Below are 18,756 nucleotides of genomic sequence, written 5' to 3'. Positions count from 1 at the left end.
ACCAGAAGAAGAAGAAGAAGAAGAAGATGAATCCTCCGAACCTCAGAGCAAGAAAGACGCTGCGAAGCTTGAGAAGCTAAAGCACCGCTAGGAAGCCGCCGTGGCCTCCGGCGTTCAGTTGCTTTCGATGGAGGATCCGCTTGCCAACAATTACGGCGACGTTCCAATTTTGGACCTCCAGTCGAAGGTCGCTCCTGGTACCAGGGTCTGGACCGAGATTTGTAAGTTGGCTGAGCCGTTGAATGAACAACAGCTTCTTCGTTTTCCGATCAACGTCAAAATCAAACAACTTCTTTAATAGGGTTTGCGATTTTTTTTCTTTTTCTTTTTTTTTTTCCTCTTAAAAGCAATCTCTCTCTCTCTCTCTCTCTCTCTCTCTCTCTCTCTCTCTCTTAATTCTTTACTTTAGCTATGGATTTTGGTGTGGTTTCAAAATCGGAAGCTGAGGTTGGTGAGGTTGTGGAGAAAGATCCGATTGGACGATACGTTTGGGTATGAGATTTACAATCTCTTTTTGCTGTTTGTTTGCCAAGAAAATTAGGTGCAAAAGATTTTTTTTTTTTTTTTTTTTTTTTGAGAAACAGGTGCAAAAGATTGAACGTAGAAATTTGAGTTTTTCACTTTAGGGCATTTTGGTAATTTTGATAATTGGGTAATTAGGTGGGTTGGGGTTTACCCATAATAATTGGGTTGGGTTGAGTTTGGATTAGAAGTAATTAGATAAATGGGTTTTAATTGGGTAAATGAGTTTTAAATACCCAACCCAATTATGCCCACCCTAAGCCCACCCATTTGACACCCCTGGATCAAATCAAAGCAATTCACTGTATTTTTTATTTTTATTTATAAAGAATTATATTGAGAGTTATATTCACTTTCATATAAATCTGTTATTTGTTACACCTTTTCATGACTCTGTGATTTATTACAATGATATTTGTGTGCATGTATATGTGATATCGACAATAATCTTAGAAATATGTTCATGTGTCATTTATAGTTCACATCGAGGGTTTTTGTGGTTACATTGTCACATGCTCATGTAGGGGCAGAGCTATGTTGAAGGGTGGGGGCCATGACCCCCACAAAATTTTGAAAATTTTGAATATATATATATATATATATGTGTGTGTGTGTGTGTGTATTATTTTAATATTTTCAAAATTTTGTCTACAAAAATAAGAGCCCCCAAGTATTTGAATTAGTCCAATGATACTCTTAAAAAAAAATTGGTCTAATAGTTATAGAGATATGACTTTATTTTTTGCAATTCTATTTTTTATTGTAAAATGTGCTCTTATATCTGTTAAATATTTGATAAAGTTTGACACCAAATATGTTTGAATTTGTCTTTTTTAACCCGTTATGTGGCGATTTATAAGTCATTGACTCATTAAAAAAATCTTGTTACTAGAACTACATATGAAATATCTCTTTAATTGCCACATAATGGGTTAAAGCAAAATAGCTTCAAATATGTTTGGAGCTTAACTTGTTCCTCCAAGTTTTGGGTCATTCATATTTTTGAAAATTTCATTAGTTCAATTGAATGATTTTTTACTTACATTAATATAAAATTTGACAATTTGTATAGAAAATGAATTTTTTTTTTAAAGAATTTCACTATTTAAATGGTAAAAATGAATTTTATTAATTTTATGAAAGATCACCATCAAATATAATTTTGATTGAAATAATAAACTCTTTTTTTTGTTGGTTGTGTGTACATATATAACTTATCAAATAAAAAAAGCGTGTGTATATATGTGTATGTGTGTGAGGGGTTGTCTTGATAAATATATTAGTGTTGCAACTTGGCCTCCCAAACAAAAATTCATGGCTCCACCCCTGTGCTCATGCATTTCCACATGATTTCATGAATGACTATGTATCTTAGATTAGAGGCCATTTATAACTCACATCTAGGGTTTTTGTGGTTACATTTTCACATGCTCATGCATTTCCATATATGATTTCATGAATGACTATGCATCTTTGTGTTTGGGTTATTAAAAATTGTTTTCTAATCACATTTGTGAATCATATGCACATCAAATTATTTTTTATTATTAATTTTCAGATATTTTTTGTCATTTTAAAACAATTGTATGAAGAAGGTGAACTAGTTGATAATCTATGTAATACTCAAGAAAGTTTTAATATACTATAAATTTTTTCTCTCCCTTTTTGAAAAATAAATATAAAAATTGATAATTATAATTGTTATCAATAGGCTCTATAATGATTATGTTTGTAAATGAAACTAAATATTCTACAATTAAGTATTTATTATGATTGTGTTTGTATATAAAATAATATTTTCTATCATTAAAAGAAAATTTGATGTAATTCTAATGGAGTGTTTAAATTAGAATGAAATTTAAATTCAATTAAGAAATATATAATGTGGGTGCCCGAGGATCGAGGATGGATCTGAAGAGTTGCAGTATAACTGTGGGGATGTCACAGTCCACGGGCCCGAGGAGGAAAGCCACCCGAGGAAAGGAGGAGATGAGTCAAAGTACTTTAAGGCATTCCAAGTGGGAGGGAGAATCTGAAGAGAGAGAAAGAGAGAGACAGAGAGAGAGAAAGAGACAGAGAGTCAATGGTTATAGGGGAAGCTTCTAGTTTGGAGTAGCTTGTCACCTCCACATTAAATGGTGGGCAATAGCTTTGTCAGCTGCATTGATAAGGAAGTGACTTGAACAGTGCAAGTCACAGCCAAGCAAACTCCTTCCACCACCTTCTTCAGATGTAGAAATAGACAAGTGTCATGGGAGGAAGCTAGTTAGGTAGGGATGGATGGTTGAGATATAAAGAAAGGAGAGGTATATAAGAAAAAGGGGGGTTTACAGAAAAAGGGGGATCTAAACACAAGTATCTAAAGAAAAAGAAAGAAACAAGAAGAACATTAAGAGAAGAGAGTGAATAGTGCAACTTTTTGTATAATCATAGCCTTCTCGGGCAAGCTTGGGGAGGGATACATGCTCATCTATTCTATCAAATTATCCTTTTCTTCTCTACCTTCATCCTCGGGCAGAGCCCCTTCTTGTTGTTCGTTTCCCTCTCTTACAAATTTTATTGATTTGGGCCAAGATTGAACTGTACAACTCATTGTCCTAAGTGGGCTTGGGTTGCGAGATCTTTTGGTCTTTACAATTGGTGCTGTCTGTGGGAACAACAAGGTATGGTGGACAAATATACGTAGAAGTGCTCCTCGCTACTGGCTATCTGGGGAGTAGAAGTTATACAAGTGTTCTTACTCAGGGCCGTATTTGTTGTGCGTACACCCAGAGGCAGTGGAGCCTTTGTTGGAAGAGCTACATGAAGGCATATGTGGGAGTCATACAGAGGGCAAGTTGTTGGCGCATAGAGCCCTCACCCAGGGATACTGGTGGCCTAGCATGCAAAGAACCTCCTAGGATTATGCGAAGAAGTGTGACCAATGTCAGAGGTATGCCCCAAATATTCATCAACTAAGAGGAGTCTTGAATTCATTATCTAGCCCTTGGCTGTTCACTCAATGGGGCTTGGATGTAATGGGACCATTTTCCCAAGCTATGGGGAACTGAAGATAGCTCATTGTTGGCACGGACTAATTTACTAAGTCGGTGGAAGCTGAACCACTTGCTAATATCTAAGATGTGGATGCTAAAAAGTTCATCTAGAGGAATATTGTCACAAGGTTTGGAGTTCCTCACACACTAATCTCAAATAATGGTTTTCAATTTGATAGCAAAGCCTTCTGAAGATATTGTAGGGAGTTAGGAATTAGGAACAAGTATTCTAGGCTTGCCTATCCTTAAGGGAATGGACAGGCTGAGGCCACTAACAAGGTTATAGTGTTTGGGTTGAAGAAAATGCTGGACAACGCCAAAGGGAAATGGGTGGATGAACTTCCCCACGTGTTGTGGACCTATCGTACCACACCCTGAAGATCAACAAAGGAGACTCATTTTTCAATGACTTATGGGGCAGAGGCAGTAATCCCCCTTGAGTCCGGATTCCCAACTTTGAGAACTGATCAGTTCAATGTTGAAGAGAATAACTGTTTACTCCTAGACAGTCTAGATGTGGCCGAGGAAAAAAGAGAAGTGGCAATAGTAAAGATGGTGTATTACCAACAAAAACTCAAGCAAAGGTATGATAAAGGGGTAACTCCTAGGCCTTGTCTGACTCCTCAGGTCATGAGCCTAGGGTAAACTAACATTGCAGAAAATATTCTAAGTGTTAAACAGAACCTAAGCCTTGTCTGAATCTTCGAGTCACAAGAAAAGGGTAAATTAATATTGCAGAAAATATTCTAAGTGTTGAACAAAATCTAGGCCTTGTCTGACTCCTCAGGTCACAAGCCTAGGGTAAATTAACATTTTTGAGAAATCCTAAGTGTTGATTGGAATATAGGCCTGATGTGCCACCTCGAATCACAGATAGGGAATGAAGTGATCCTTGTAATAAATTACTTGAAGATACAGTAAAGTAAACCATCTTAAGTATCTCCTTGGGTCTTAGGATCATTGCTAATGGTTTTACTGTGAGATTCCAAGTCCAAATTAAGGTAAGTAGTGGTTGAGGTTTTTATACGTTCTGTGGATCGGTCTATTAATTATTGTTCAAATCATTCCAGATTAGATAGAGTGATAGGGAAATTCCATGAATAAGTTATAGGTTAGTATGATAAAATTGTTACAAAGAGAAGGCGGGAATGTAAGATATAAATTGACAAGTACGAACTAAATAGTTAAAAGAAGCAGTAAATAAATTCTAAGTCCTTTTCATTAATTTGTAAAAAGTTAAGTACAAAATGGGAGGTGCCAGATACACTCGGCCCTAGTTACAAAATTGGCTTTTTTCTCTTAAGTCCTAGGTGGAGCTAAGTTGAAGTCTCCTTCCCTTTCCCTCCCTTCTTCTCCTACTCTTTCTCATTCTTCTTCCTTTTTAGCTGAGCCACCTCCATTATCTTCTCTGTCTCTACATCCACCACGTCGGCTAGAAGGGGCTGTTCTGGCTCCTTGTTTTTGTTAAGGGCAGCAGAGGGAGTAGGGGCAAGTTGGTTTGAATAGGAGGGGGGAGCAGTGCTAGGATTTGTTGGAGGCTGAGGTAGGGTGGGTGCCAAACGCAACGCAGGGGGGTAGTGCACCTTATCAGGAGCTCAGAGCTTTGATTCGGTGCTAACCCCAGCAGCATTCAGGGCCTAGCCTCACACTTCCAAGCAGAAGGCCTGAATGACATCCCTGAGTTGGGTAGTAAGGCTTTCAGCTGCCTTGGTCATGCTCGCATCATAGGTTGCCTGCTCGACCTGGGATTTCTTGGCCTCCTTAGCCTCCAGCTGCTTCTTTGCTTGCTTTAACTCCACCACAGTCAAAACCATTTTATTTTTGGCCTTCTTCTAGGCCTCCAAGGTTTCAGCTGGTCATTTATTGTGACTCCCAGGTTGTCACCAACCAAGTAAACAGGGATTACGAATGTAAGGGTGAAAGGATGAAGAAGTACCTAGAGGAAGCAAAGAGAAGGGTAGACGACCTACAGGCCTAGATTGTTCAAATTCCCATAGGGGAAAATGAGCAAGCTAACCGCCTTGTCAAAGCTACTTCAGCAGAACATATGATCATCCCTGGTAATATATTCTCCTTTGTTCAGCTCTTTCCACTAATAGATTCCGTCGATGTGTAGGAGATTGGTTCTGAAAATAATTGGACCACACTATTAGTCTTCTACTTGAAAAATGGTGTGTTACTAAACGAGAAGGAAGCCACAAGAAAGCTGAAGGTTCAAGCAGCACGATTTGTTCTAATAAAGGACGTCTTGTACAAGAGGGGCTTCTCTGCCCATACCTAAGGTGTTTGGGCACTAAAAAAGCAGACTACGTCATGAGAGAAGTCCACGAAGGGATTTGCAAAAACCACTCAGGGTCACGATCGTTGGTACACAAACTGATTCGAGCAGGGTATTACTGGCCCACCATGCAGAAGGATGCCCAGACTTATGTCAAAACCTGTGACAAGCTATCTTGAGGGAAACTTCGGAGGGAACCAGCTACTAAACAGTTCGATTAGTCTTTCGCCCCTATACCCAAGTCAGACGAACAATTTGCACGTCAGTATCGCTACGGGCCTCCACCAGAGTTTCCTCTGGCTTCGCCCCACTCAGGCATAGTTCACCATATTTCGGGTCCCAACAGGTATGCTCTCACTCAAACCCTTCTTAGAAGATCAAGGTTGGTCGGCGGTGCAACCCTCAAGGGGATCCCGCCAATCAGCTTCCTTGCGCTTTACAGGTTTACTGGCTTGTTGACTCACACACATGTCAGACTCCTTGGTCTGTGTTTCAAGACGGGTCGAATGGGGAGCCCGCAGGCCAATGCCAGGAGCGCGCAGATGTCGAGGCACGCCGTGAGGCACGCACTGCCGACCACGATCGCGGCAACGACGTCTCCACGGGCATAACTACAGCCCGGGCTTGGGCCGCCGCTGCAATCCGCATCGATCCATGTCCCGAGTCGATCATCAGACAGCCATTTGAAGAGTTGACCTCGATGATAGCCCTATGGCCATTTGCTTAGTGAGGATTAGATATCATGGGACCATTCCCGATAGCGGTGCGACAATTGAAGTTCCTTATAGTAGGCATAGACTATTTCACCAAGTGGGTGAAAGCTGAAGCCCTGGCAACCATTACAGAGAAGAACATGTGAAACTTCGTCTGGAGGTACATCATCTGCAGGAATGGGATCCCTAGGGTCCTGGTCTCAGACGACGGGAAACAATTCGACAACGACTCTTTCCGGGATTTTTGCTCACAGTTGGGGATCAAAAACTACTACTTCTCTCCTACCCACCCTCAAGCCAATGGACAAGTTGAAGTCACAAACCAATCCTTACTTAAAATTATCAAGACTCAGCTCAAGGGGGTAAAGGGTATATGGCTTGAAGAACTGCCAAGCATACTATGGGCGTACAAGACAACAACAAGAACACCTACCGGAGAGGCACCATTTCAACTAACATACGGGAGCAAGGCGATCATTTTAGCTGAGGTCGGGCTCACAAGCTATAGGGTGGACAACCACGATGAAAGCAAAAATGACGAGACTATGAGTCTATAGCTCGATCTACTGGACGAAGTTAGGGCGACAACCGAACAAAGACTCACATGATACCAAGACCTCATGGCCAAGCATTACAACTCTTGGGTCAAACATAGAGACTTTCAGGTCAGAGATCTCGTTTTAAGAAAGGTAATGGGAGCCGCTAAAGAACCTACCTAAGGGAAACTCGGCCTCAACTAGGAGGGGCCTTATAGGATTACTTCATGGCAGAGGAAAGGCACCTACCACCTAGAGACACTAGACGGACGAAAATTGCATCATTCGTGGAGCACCGATCATCTACGGAAGTACTACCAGTAAAACTGATAGCGTAGAAAGCAACACTCTTCATTTTCCAGTTTACTTTAGTTAATTTTTGCTACACTCCTCAATTTTTCAGTTTACCCTTATTAATTTTTGCTACAATACTTTTTAAGCCCAAAGGGAAGGTCTATTCCTTTAGAGAACAATTTTTCTACGAATGCATGGTTTATCATAATAAGAGGAGTTTATTCAGATATGACTAATGTGTTTTTCTACAAAATATTATCAAGTTTACAAGTGGACGAGTTTATTAGTAAGTTCGTAAAGTGGACAAGTTTATTAGTAAGTCCATAAAGTGGACGAGTTAATTCCAGGAGAATGAATATTGTCCATAAAGTGGATGAGTTCATTCCAGGAGGATGAATTATTGTCCATAAAGTGGACGAGTTTATTAATAAGTCCATAGAGTGGACGAGTTCATTCTAGGAGGATGAATTATTCTTAGTCCATAAAGTGGACAAGTTTACTAGTAAGTCTATAGAGTGGATAAGTTCATCCCATAAAAGATAAGTTATTCGAGTCCACAAGTATATGAATTCATAGGTTCATAGAAAGGACGAGTTCACCCCACAAGTGGACAGGTCCATTATTTGGCCCACAAACGAACAGACCCATAATTAATGTGGACGGACTTATAAAGTCCATGAAGTAGACGAGCTCATTCCACAAAGATGACTTAATCCATGATTAAGGTGGACAGGTTCACAAGAAGAAGGGTTCATAACTTAGTCAATGAAGTTGACGAGTTCATCCCATAAAATTGACGAGTTTGTCTCGTAAATTTGACGAGTTCAATAAAGTGGACGGGTCTATGATTAAGCCCACAAAGTGGACGAGTCCATTATAAAGTTTTAAAAGTCCACAAGTGGACAAATTCATCACGTGAAGAGATTACAATCCACAAAGGAACAAGCTTCTTAGCCCACAAAGTGGACGAGTCCATCATGAAGTTTATTAGCCCATCCATGGACAAAATTATGAAGTTACAAAGATGACGGATTCACAAGAGCAATAAGCAACACACATATTGAAAATGACGAATATGAAATACCAGAAATAAAGTGAAGTTTTTACAAACAGAGCCCAAAAAACAAAGGGGCCTTAAACATTGTCCGAAAATTAAATTAAATTTACAATAAAGAGGAGAGAAAAAGGCTAAGTTTAGGAGGCTGAGGGTCTTGAGGGATCTCGTCACCCTTAGGAGGAGGGTCCTAGACATCCTGAGTTTAAGGATAATCAGCATTTGAAGGGTTGACCGACGGGGTCAGAGGAATGATGGGCTGGTCCACAACAGGTTGGGCAAGAACGACACTATTATCCTTTGGTTCCACCTCGGACTTGGTGAAGTCGTCACTCTCTTCAAGGATAGTGTCGCCTGTAGGTGTTGACGGCAAAGGGTCATCCATGGAAGCCTTTGACAAATCTAGGTGAAGGTAGATGGATTTAACCTGTTTAAGGCAATCCTCAAACCCATCACCAGAGTATTCAGCACAGGCATCAATGAATGTCTGTGACGCCCTGAATTCCTTCACGGCGTCAGCCTTGGCCGTCTCCACTTGACCTAAAAGGGCCGTCAGCTCCTTTTCCGCCACCTCCTTAGCCTCTTGCTCTTTTTTCTTCTGAAGACCTTCCTCCTCTAGTTTCTCTCTCAACTCCTTCACCTCCTAGTTAAGGGTATGAAGGGCACCCTTGTATTGCTCTTGCCCGTCGGTCAGGTTCTTAATATGCTTATGTAGACGGGTGATCACTCTTTCCTTGGCGACGCCCCTATCTTGCAAAGCTTTCATACGAACCATCACCTGCAAGACAGGATGACCGTCAGCTATTAATCATAAGAATAAATAAATGGAGAAACAATGGAAGGTACGTACCCAATCAAGTTCAAAAAGACCTAACGCCTCTAGCTCCTCCGTGGCTTGCTCAGCACAAGGGTCCACGAACTTGTCCCTAATAATGGACTCCATCATCTTCAAGGCATAGTCCTTGTGAGTGAGAAGACGATGCTCAGGATCCTGGGTGATGGGGTCGGACGTCGTCATCAGCCCTTTGCTTGCCCCATGCTTCGGCTTGGGAGGTGATGGCTTCTTAGGGGGCTTTTCTCCAAGTATGACAGACACCTTTTTGGACGGGCGGTCGTTCTTTCCGTCACCCTTCCTCTTAGTCGCCCCCTTACTGACGGCCTTGGGGGCTGACGAAGGCCCCCCCTTCTTTCCCTTGGCATTCTCCTCTTTCTTGCGCGTAGTAGTTGCCCTTACCTGTGCCCTCAGCCTAGCTGCCTCCATTTCTGCAAAAGGGTAAATAATGAATATGGGAATAAGTGACGACTTTATACAAGCCGACAGAAAAAGAAAAAAGAAGGGTTAAAGTGGATAAACTTACGAGGACAGGAATAAGTGTTAAGACGACGGGCTTCTGGTGTTAGCTCAAGACCCCCACAATACGCGTGTAAAGTGTCGAGTGTAATGAGATCCTGACACTTTTCCAATGGAATTTCTATTACCCGACGAATAAAATCTTCTTGCTCGCCTGTGATACGTGGACGAACACTAGCTAAAAAAACAAGAAAAGTAGATGATGTTAGAAATTCAAAACAAATAAACTAAAAGAAACATATGGGATTAACCTGAATCCTTGACATAAGCCCAAGTGTTGTCAAAGCCATGAGGCATTGTCTCTCACTCCTTTTCATGACACACCCAGTTCGTCCATTTGATAAAGAAATACCAGCCCTTCCAATTCCTATTGGAATTAGGCATATCAGATACCAACCGTAGCCCCTTCTTCCTTGCAGTAAAGTGGTATATTCTCTGGGACGAGACAATGTGTTGAGGACGGTGTTGAGGGCCATTTGTGAGAATCCAGGTAGAAAGAAGAAAAGCCCAATAATAAGGGCAGCAAAGAATTGGCAAGCAGATAGCAAAACCATTAGGCCTAAGCGGCAGGAATAATGGATCACAGGCCTATGAAATAAACAAATGGGCCTCAAAGAGGCAAGTGGGCTTAAAGAAGCTCGGAAAGAGAGAAATAGCATTCCATGGGCAGTGTATGATGTAGAAAAGTGAGAAAGGGCCGCCGCAGGCCCAAAGCAATGCAAATTAAGAAAGTAAGGGGTTTATGGCAAACTCATGAACCCCAAGGATGAGAATAAGGTAATTGGGCCAGGGAAGCCCAATGAAGTTAGTAAAAGCCTGTAGGAATGCAGAATTAGTAAAAGGGTCAAGGAAGCCCAAAGAAAGCAAGTGGGCCAAGGATGCCTAAGAGAAAGACAAAAGGGACATAGGAGCCTATAAGTAAGAAAAACCAGTGGCCATACCAAGCCATTGGGGGAAAAAGTAAACAGCTGGCCTAAAGAGGCTCAACAGGATTGAGTCATTACAGTAGGAATAACAAAATAATATGTCAGGAAATGAGGGAAATCAAGAAGTGGGCCAAAGAAATATAAGGTCCATCATCAAATAAGGCCCAGCTCCTAAGAGGAGTGGAAATCAAAAAGCAACCCACATAAAAGGTCAAAGAAAACGGACAGCAAGCTATACAGGCAAGCTTCCAGACCACGGCAGACGAATGGGCAGCAGGCAGATTTTGGACACATATGGAAGGAGGGCACGTGCAAGGCCCAGGCACCACTAGCCTGTACCCAGCCAATACAGAGTATGGTGAGGTCGGTGGTTGGAGATTCAGAGGGCATGGTTTGGTGGTGGGGAGAGGGGAAAAATATATTTTGGAGGTTCCAGCTCAGGCTCTTTCGGGGAGGTGTCCTGTTGGGATGACTTATTACCCAAAAGAAGCAAGCTGAGTTGGAACCATTAGGTGCATGCCATGAGGGATAGGGAGAGAAAAAGAACCCAGACCGTAGCAGGAAAGGATGCCACGACAGACAAGCAAATAAAATACCCTTCTTTGTCTAGTGATGGGGGGTGGCACACAGACGGAACAGTGATGGTCAGCCAGTACACCCAGACCAGACAAAGGAGGTTAAGGGCTAAAACAGTAAAATCCGATCACGGCAGGCACTATAAAAAGAGGATCTTGCCGTGAACAGGAAAAACAGAGTAACAACGGGAACCTTGACTAAGAAATAGGAATTTGAAAAGAGAAACCAAGAAATAGAAAAAGAAACGAGTGGGAAAGAAAGAAAGAAAGAAAAACAATCAGAAAGAAAACAAAGTGAGAATTGGAACGGTAGGCATGCACCGGTAGATTGATTCCCTTTCTCCCTCATGAAGTCTTGCTCTCTGTGAAAACCATAAGGAGCCTCTGTGCATAAACCACTCAGGTCCGTTTCCCTCAGGGCAGTTAATCTCCACAGTAGGACTTTTCTTGAGAGATTAATTGCGTTGAGAAGGAACGTTCTTTCCTTTTTGGCTTTGCTCCTGCGGATCGAACTTTAGTTGATTTCTTAACATTTTGATTAACCCATACATATTAATACTTGTTCACTTCTATTTTGTTCTTTTCCTTCAGTAAAAATGATTATTATTGCTACTGTAATTGTGTTCGAGGGTTGTTTGGTTATTTCCCACTGAGCGGCCAGATATTTTATTTATTTTATTATTATTATGTCTGTCTGCCACAACTTGTCTGAAACAGTTCTGCCTGCCGTAAGCACGTTCCTGGCAAACCTGGCCTAGTTTGCACACAAGCCGGACCAACTTGAGTTGCAGCTGGACCGGTCCCAACTCCTTTATCCAAAAAACTTGGGCCTAGTGCTGCAGGAAGCAGCCCAACGCCACTAGTACAGCCCACCACTTTATAGATGGTAGCACCAAAAGAACTCGTCAAGAGTTAGTTGATGGTTCCCTCCATTTAGATGGCCCCACAAAATCTCAGCCCCAATGAATATCCTTTAAGTGTTGGGGGCAATTTGGCTAATGGACAACCCCAAAAAATTGGTCAACTGACGGTGAAGTGCCGTCAGAGGCAGTCTTAATCCTGCTACGAACATGACATCATACATGTTGACGTCCACGGTCTTCCCTGAATAGCACCTCTCAAACTTCCCAAGGAGACGGATTGGGATGTTGTTCGGAATTTGGTAACAACCACGTAAAGTCTTGAAAACCTTGTCCGACATCGTCGGTAGAAAGTCATTAACTGTCCATTTTTTAGGAAGGATGAAAGGACGGTCGTCTCTTGGGATACCTGAAGTACTCTCTAATACCTCCTCCTCACCATCATTTTCATCCATGTCACTCCCTCTCCCACCTTCTCCCTCGTCATCCTCATCTTCGCCTTCACTTACTACCTCATCTTCTCCTCCACGACTTTCCACTTCCTCGTCAGAAGATTGGACTGACGTTTCCCTCTTTGACGACCAGGAGAAGCCCTCCTTGGGCTCATGACCTGATGGGAAGACCTCGTCATAGCTCGCTCCCTTGCGGACTAACGACTGTTCACTCGTCACTTCTCTAGACATCTAACTACCTACAAGCGATGGAGGTATTTTAAGAACCTAAGTTGACGACCTTTCTAAAAAATATATATTTTCACAATCAAAAAGGATAAAAGTAAAAGACAGGAGGTAATGAGAGCAAGGGTGACTTACCAAGTAAAACATATGGATTCTTGAATGATGACGATCTTAGCTAAAGCAAGATGACATGGGCGAAGTCCTTGAAGTGACAGGTTCGTTCTGATAATCAGTAGTAGTAAAATAGAAGAGAATGAGGACGGAGGCGAGGTATATATAAGGGAGAATATGCACGAAAGACGAAGCGACGCCCTCGTCTAGAAGCGGAGCCAATTGAGTTGTGCCACGTGTCCAAGCATTTAATAAAGGCTGCTCGAGGAATCGCCCATAAATGATTTTCCCTCTCTCCTGAGCAAAAGAAAATTAACAATAAAGTTCAACTCCATAACCCGTCAGCTTAAGCTGATGAGGTTATAGAGTAAGGGGCAGCTAATAAGGATAAAATTGTAATATGATCACTCACTAATGGAAAGGCATAAGGTGATGTTCCAAACAAACCCGTCGGTCTTACTTGTGTCCATTGACAAGTGACGACAGTAGGGAGTCTACGGCTCCATCTCGAAGCTGACGGGAGCACCTTGGGCGAAGAAGATAGAAAGCTGACGCCACTAAGCTAAAGGGAGTATGCGAGATTGAGTTCTGATGTGGCCTACACTTGGTCTCCACACATGCGTGTTTAAGGAAATATCTTGTGCCCCACGCTCAGTGCTAATCAAAAGGACTCCTATAAGGAAATGGTTCCGCAAAATATGCTCATGGGGACTCTTATAAGGAAAAAACTTCTAAACCAAGGAAGAGATGTCAACCCTCTATTACTATAAAAACCCCAAAACCCTCACAAACCAAGATACGCATAATCTACCTCAGCTCTGGCACTCTAGAGTTGTGAAAAGTTCTAACTTAACTTTCGGAGGGTATTTGGCCGACACTACACCGGTGCCCTCTATTAGGTCTTCTCTTTTTGTTGTGCAGGTACGGTTGCGAGCATGCAAGGACTGTGTGGCTCACTGGGGATTTTTTCGGCATCATCATATATAAACTTAACCAGCACAATACCCATATCTTTCAGACTTCTTCTTTATAGGTGTATCTGTGTATATATTATTCACATTAGTCATACGATCAAATTAATTCATCACTATTAATTTACTAATAAAAATTATCCTATCATCCTTAAAAATTATTGCTAAACTCCTCTAAAATTTGTTATTGTTTTAGAGTCTGTTTATATATATAATGCTTAATTATTGTCTCTATATATGTTTGGACTTTGGACTTTGGACTTTGGAATTCAAAACCCCGGGTTGTGCTTGGTACACAAGAAAAGCATAGATTTTTTTTTTTTTTTTTTTTTTTTTTTTTTTTTTTGGCGCCCTTACATATTTTTATCCACTTTGAACGGTTGATTTGGATGTTCATGACTTCTCAAAAGAAGGAAAAAGAAAAAAAGAAAAGCTTTGGAAATTCATGCAATGCCGTCCTTTTTTATTTTAATATTAGATGCTGACATTTTAACTTTGGCACACTTGAGCTATGGTTTTGACTTTTGTATTATAATGATGACAGTGATGATGCACTGACGTGCTAGCTGCTTGTTAGTTTGTCATGCCCAAAGCAAGGGAAAGGTTCGGTCTTGAGGATGCCCTTGAAAAAGTTTTTCCACATTCTCTGCATCTCTCACTCCTTTCTAAAAGGAGGAGAATAATATTCTTTTGAAATGGGCTTAAGATATATTTAATTTAATGTGAGTCTCATTCATTCATTTCTTTCTTAAATTAAATTAAATTACTTAATAAAACATAAGGAAGAAAAAGGACAAATCTCTCTTTCTCTCCCTTTTTCATTTAGACAAAAATATAAATTACACCCTTTAATTTGGTTAATTATCATTTTTTGTCTTTTAAATTTCATCTTTGTTAGTTTCTGTAAAGTTGTAATTTACAACTATTTGTTTTGTTAGCTTTAATTCCGTGCCAAATTTGATTGTAATTTTATTCAATCTTTTGTACCCTGTATTTATTGTGGGATTTAATTTTAAGGATTGTGTGTGAGAGAGAGAGAGAGTGTGAAGACTCAAGCAAATTGAAGACTGAAGAGTTTTCGCGGGTAGCTCGCGACTAAGCATTCCGCGAAATGATGCATGTGTCCTGCACATGACTGGAATGCGAATAGTTAGGATAGGATGGAGACAACTGTGTTTCGCGAGTAGCTCGCGGGTAAGGCCTTCCCGTGAGACACTAGCGAAACATTCCGTTTTGTTAGATTGTCCTATTTGATACACACTTTCTGTACCTACACTATATATACCCACATTACCGACAAATGTTAAGGAGTACTTTTGAGAGAAAACCCTAGCCACAAACCTTGAGAGTTAGAGATTGTTATACCCACATATTTCTACACAATTGCTTGTGGATATTCCTCAACTCCTACCTCTCCATTTCCATACCATTGAGAGGTTGATAGCCCAAACACTTATTACCACACCTTTTCAGAATATCAAGTGAGGATTTGATGCTACTGGGAAGTATTGGAAGAAGCCAGGCTTTGGCGAATGCAATCGGGCGTATTGCGGAATCTGGAGAGCTAGACAAGACACGATTTCGATAAACCTTATTGGAGTAGGAGTTTGGAGGGTTTAGGTACAGCGGGTAGATTAGGCTTGGAGGGTCTTTTGCTAACCCATGTATCCCAATTGATTGTTTAGTGGATCGATTACCGCTTAGAGGGCGGCAGAGAGGTTTTTTGCCGAGTTCTTCGGTTTCCTCTTCAATAACATATTGGCATGTTATCTTGTGTTTGCATCTTTCTTCCCTACTCTTTTACCTTTCATTTTACTACTGTATTATTATGAATATAGGTTAGAGTAGCTTGTTTGTTTATATGCCTGCATTTACTCTTTTCCGCACTTAGTATAAGTTAGAGTAAAATCTATCGAGCCATAATTTTAATTTGGAGGTCTAAATAGCTCTTGTGTTTTTACACATCTATAAAGTTTTAGTTTTAGTTTTTTTTTTTTTTTTTTTTTTTTTCCTATCCAAAAAATTTTACTTTCATTTTTAATGAATAAAAAAATCTATTTAAAAAAGGAAATTTCTTATTTCTTCAGAGAGAGAGATAGAGAGAGACTTTGTGTTTGTGATTGGGTGGTAATTTTTTGAAGTTGTGGCAATGAATGGAGGTTTAGATGGAGGTTGTGGGGGTCGAAGGTGGCAAAATTGTCTTGGTTTTGGGAGTTTGACGGTAGAGTGTGGTGGGGGTATGGCTCACATTGCCTTGGAGGAAGAGTTTTGTTGGTGTTTTCAGGTTGATGAGGGTTTTAGGTATTGGATTTGGTTATTAGGTGGCCTTTTGAATCATAGATTTATCATTTAAGAGGGTTTCAAATGGGTCTTTGTTTAGATTTTGAATGGTGGGGGGTTGTGTCGATGCTGTGTTGGCTTTGATTTTACATGTGCAGTGAGTATATTATTTGATTTGATTTGGTAGAGTTTGATTTTTTCAAATTCTATGTTGGCAAATATTACGCGGGCAAATATTGCGCGAGTGGTAGAGTTTGGTTGTGTTTACTATTCTTTTGGATTACCAATTCATCATGGAACATCAAGTTTGACCACCTAAAATGATCATCAAAGACATAATCAAAATGTCTGTATAATTATATCTTCTCCAAGTCAAAAGGGGCCCTTGAGCTAAAGTCAAAAAGGTCTCTATCCGAGAAAAGTTAGAAGAAAAACTGGCGCAGCTTCAACATCAATAGCACCAACTAGATGAAAAGTTGTCCACATCTCGATAATTGCCTCTGCACCATATAAAAAAAATAATCAGACCCACACATGACGCGCGTGCTTACCTTGAATTGAGAATAAATTTGAGTGCGCCTATAGCAGCATAGCAAGTACTGTAGGGATGGATGGCCATACCCAATGGGTAATGGATATCCAACCCTATCCAATCCAAATGTTCCGAGTAATACCCGGTTCTTCATGGGTAAAACTTAATCGGGTAGGGTATGGATATTATCCGAATTGTTCGAGTAGGGTATGGATATTATCCAAACCCGACCCGTATAAAATAAATAAAAATAAAAAACCTAAACCTCTCTCACTCACCTATGTTGTGCATAGTGCCGAAAATGCTGAAGAAGTAAACGGAAACCGAGCCGGCGAGCCAGAGCTTCGGATTGTGCAACAAGCCTTTCACGATCTTCTTGATCGCGAAGGAGATCCAAATCAGGGTTACGACCACGATGAAGCCCAATTGCCTGGTGGAGAGGAACAGAGGTCGATGAATTAGACCGATGATAAGCTTGGTTTTGGCCTGGACGAAATCGGCTATCGATTGGGCGAGTCGCGAGAAATCGCCTTGGTCCATCTGCTCTGATTGCTTGGGAGACTGGTACGGAGCGACGAGGCGGATGTGAAGGAGGGCATTGACGCTGAAGAGAGCGAAGCTCTACTGAGACTCTTTGAACAACTACGACTACAACTACAATACTCTCGATGTTGCAAAAGAAGAGGTTATGTAAAATTATTTTATTTTATTTTTTTAATTTTTTATCTAATAAAATTTCAATCTCTAACTCAAAAAAAAAAAAAAAAAAAAAAGAAAGAAAGAGAAAAGCACATACAAACTAATCAATAATTTTTTTTAAAAAAAAATTATTGATTAGTTTTTTTCTTTTTTAAGATAAAGCTATTGGTTAGTTTTTAAGTTAAAATGTTTTGGATTAAAAAAAAAAAAAATTAAATGGGTTTTGGGTAGGGTATGGATATCCATGGATAATAAATCCAGGTAAGATTCGGGTATGGATACTAATGGGTATTGATATTCGGGTATCCATGGGCAAACTTTTCGGGTAGGGTATGGGTATACCCAATCCATACCCTACCCATGGCCATCCCTTGCCAAGTAGCAACACGGTCCTTTGCGAATAATGAACATAGTTATGAAGAACATTTTTCATTTTTTATTTTTATGATTTAATAATTGGGGGAGAAGGGGATTTGTATCTAGGGGTTCGTTTGGTTGGAGGTGGAATAAGGAGGATAGAAAGTGTGTGTCTGTATGAGCGCTTGAAAAACTATGTTTAAAATGAGCATTTGTAAAAAAAATTATGAGGAATTATGGATGTAAAATAGAGTTTTGAGTTTTAAAAAACGATCTTTTAAATTCCTAAAACACCTAACCAAACGGACCCAAAAGGAAAGGAGGGAAAACTAAAAATGAGTGTGTTTAGTTGAAAAGGGAGAGGGGGGTGAAAATGGTGGGGCCCAGTAGTTTTCTCTTTGGGCAAAATGGAGAGAAAATGGGAGAGAGGGGGGGGGGGGGGTTGATGAAATTATCCAATAATAGAATGTGCTAATTGAGTTATAAGACTTTTGACAAAAAACTTACATTTTTATAGCTCAACGAAAATGAAAAATTCTTTTTAGCATGGACCCACCATTACATCTTAACCATTCACAACTTGCCATGTGGACGAGTTGTGGTACAAGTTTTGTTATTTTATGTGACACTAGCATTACTCTCATATATATATATATATATATATCACGCATACCTTATTTCTTGGTTTCTTTTCTTTCTAAAGTGTTTTAGGACCTTTTTAGCTCTTGGTTTGACTAATCTTTGGGTGGATCAAGTAGGGATCATAACTTGTTAAGATGTCAAGTCGTGATTTATGCAACATTAATTTTACATGGACCTGCCACTAGTACTCTTTTTAAGGTGCATCAATTACAACATGTCATTTTAGCAAGTATTTGAAGATTTGTTTCTCGGGAGTATCACAATTGAGCATGACATCATTATGAACATAAAAATGTTGCAAAAGAGTTGTATCACTCGATTTATTAAAAATGCATAGAATAAA

General features: G+C 40.3%; 1 protein-coding gene across 1 annotated transcript in view; it reads left to right on the top strand.

The window, feature by feature from the left end:
• LOC126732719 (patatin-like protein 2) overlaps nt 1-18,756 on the top strand; it is a 93,041-nt gene that overhangs the window by 10,077 nt on the left and 64,208 nt on the right. The window lies entirely within an intron of this gene.

This window comes from Quercus robur, chromosome 6 (genome assembly GCF_932294415.1).
Source record: "Quercus robur chromosome 6, dhQueRobu3.1, whole genome shotgun sequence".
NCBI classification, from domain to species: domain Eukaryota; kingdom Viridiplantae; phylum Streptophyta; class Magnoliopsida; order Fagales; family Fagaceae; genus Quercus; species Quercus robur.
The sequence above is the reverse complement of the archived record's forward strand: the minus strand, read 5'-3'. Positions and strand labels throughout refer to the sequence as shown.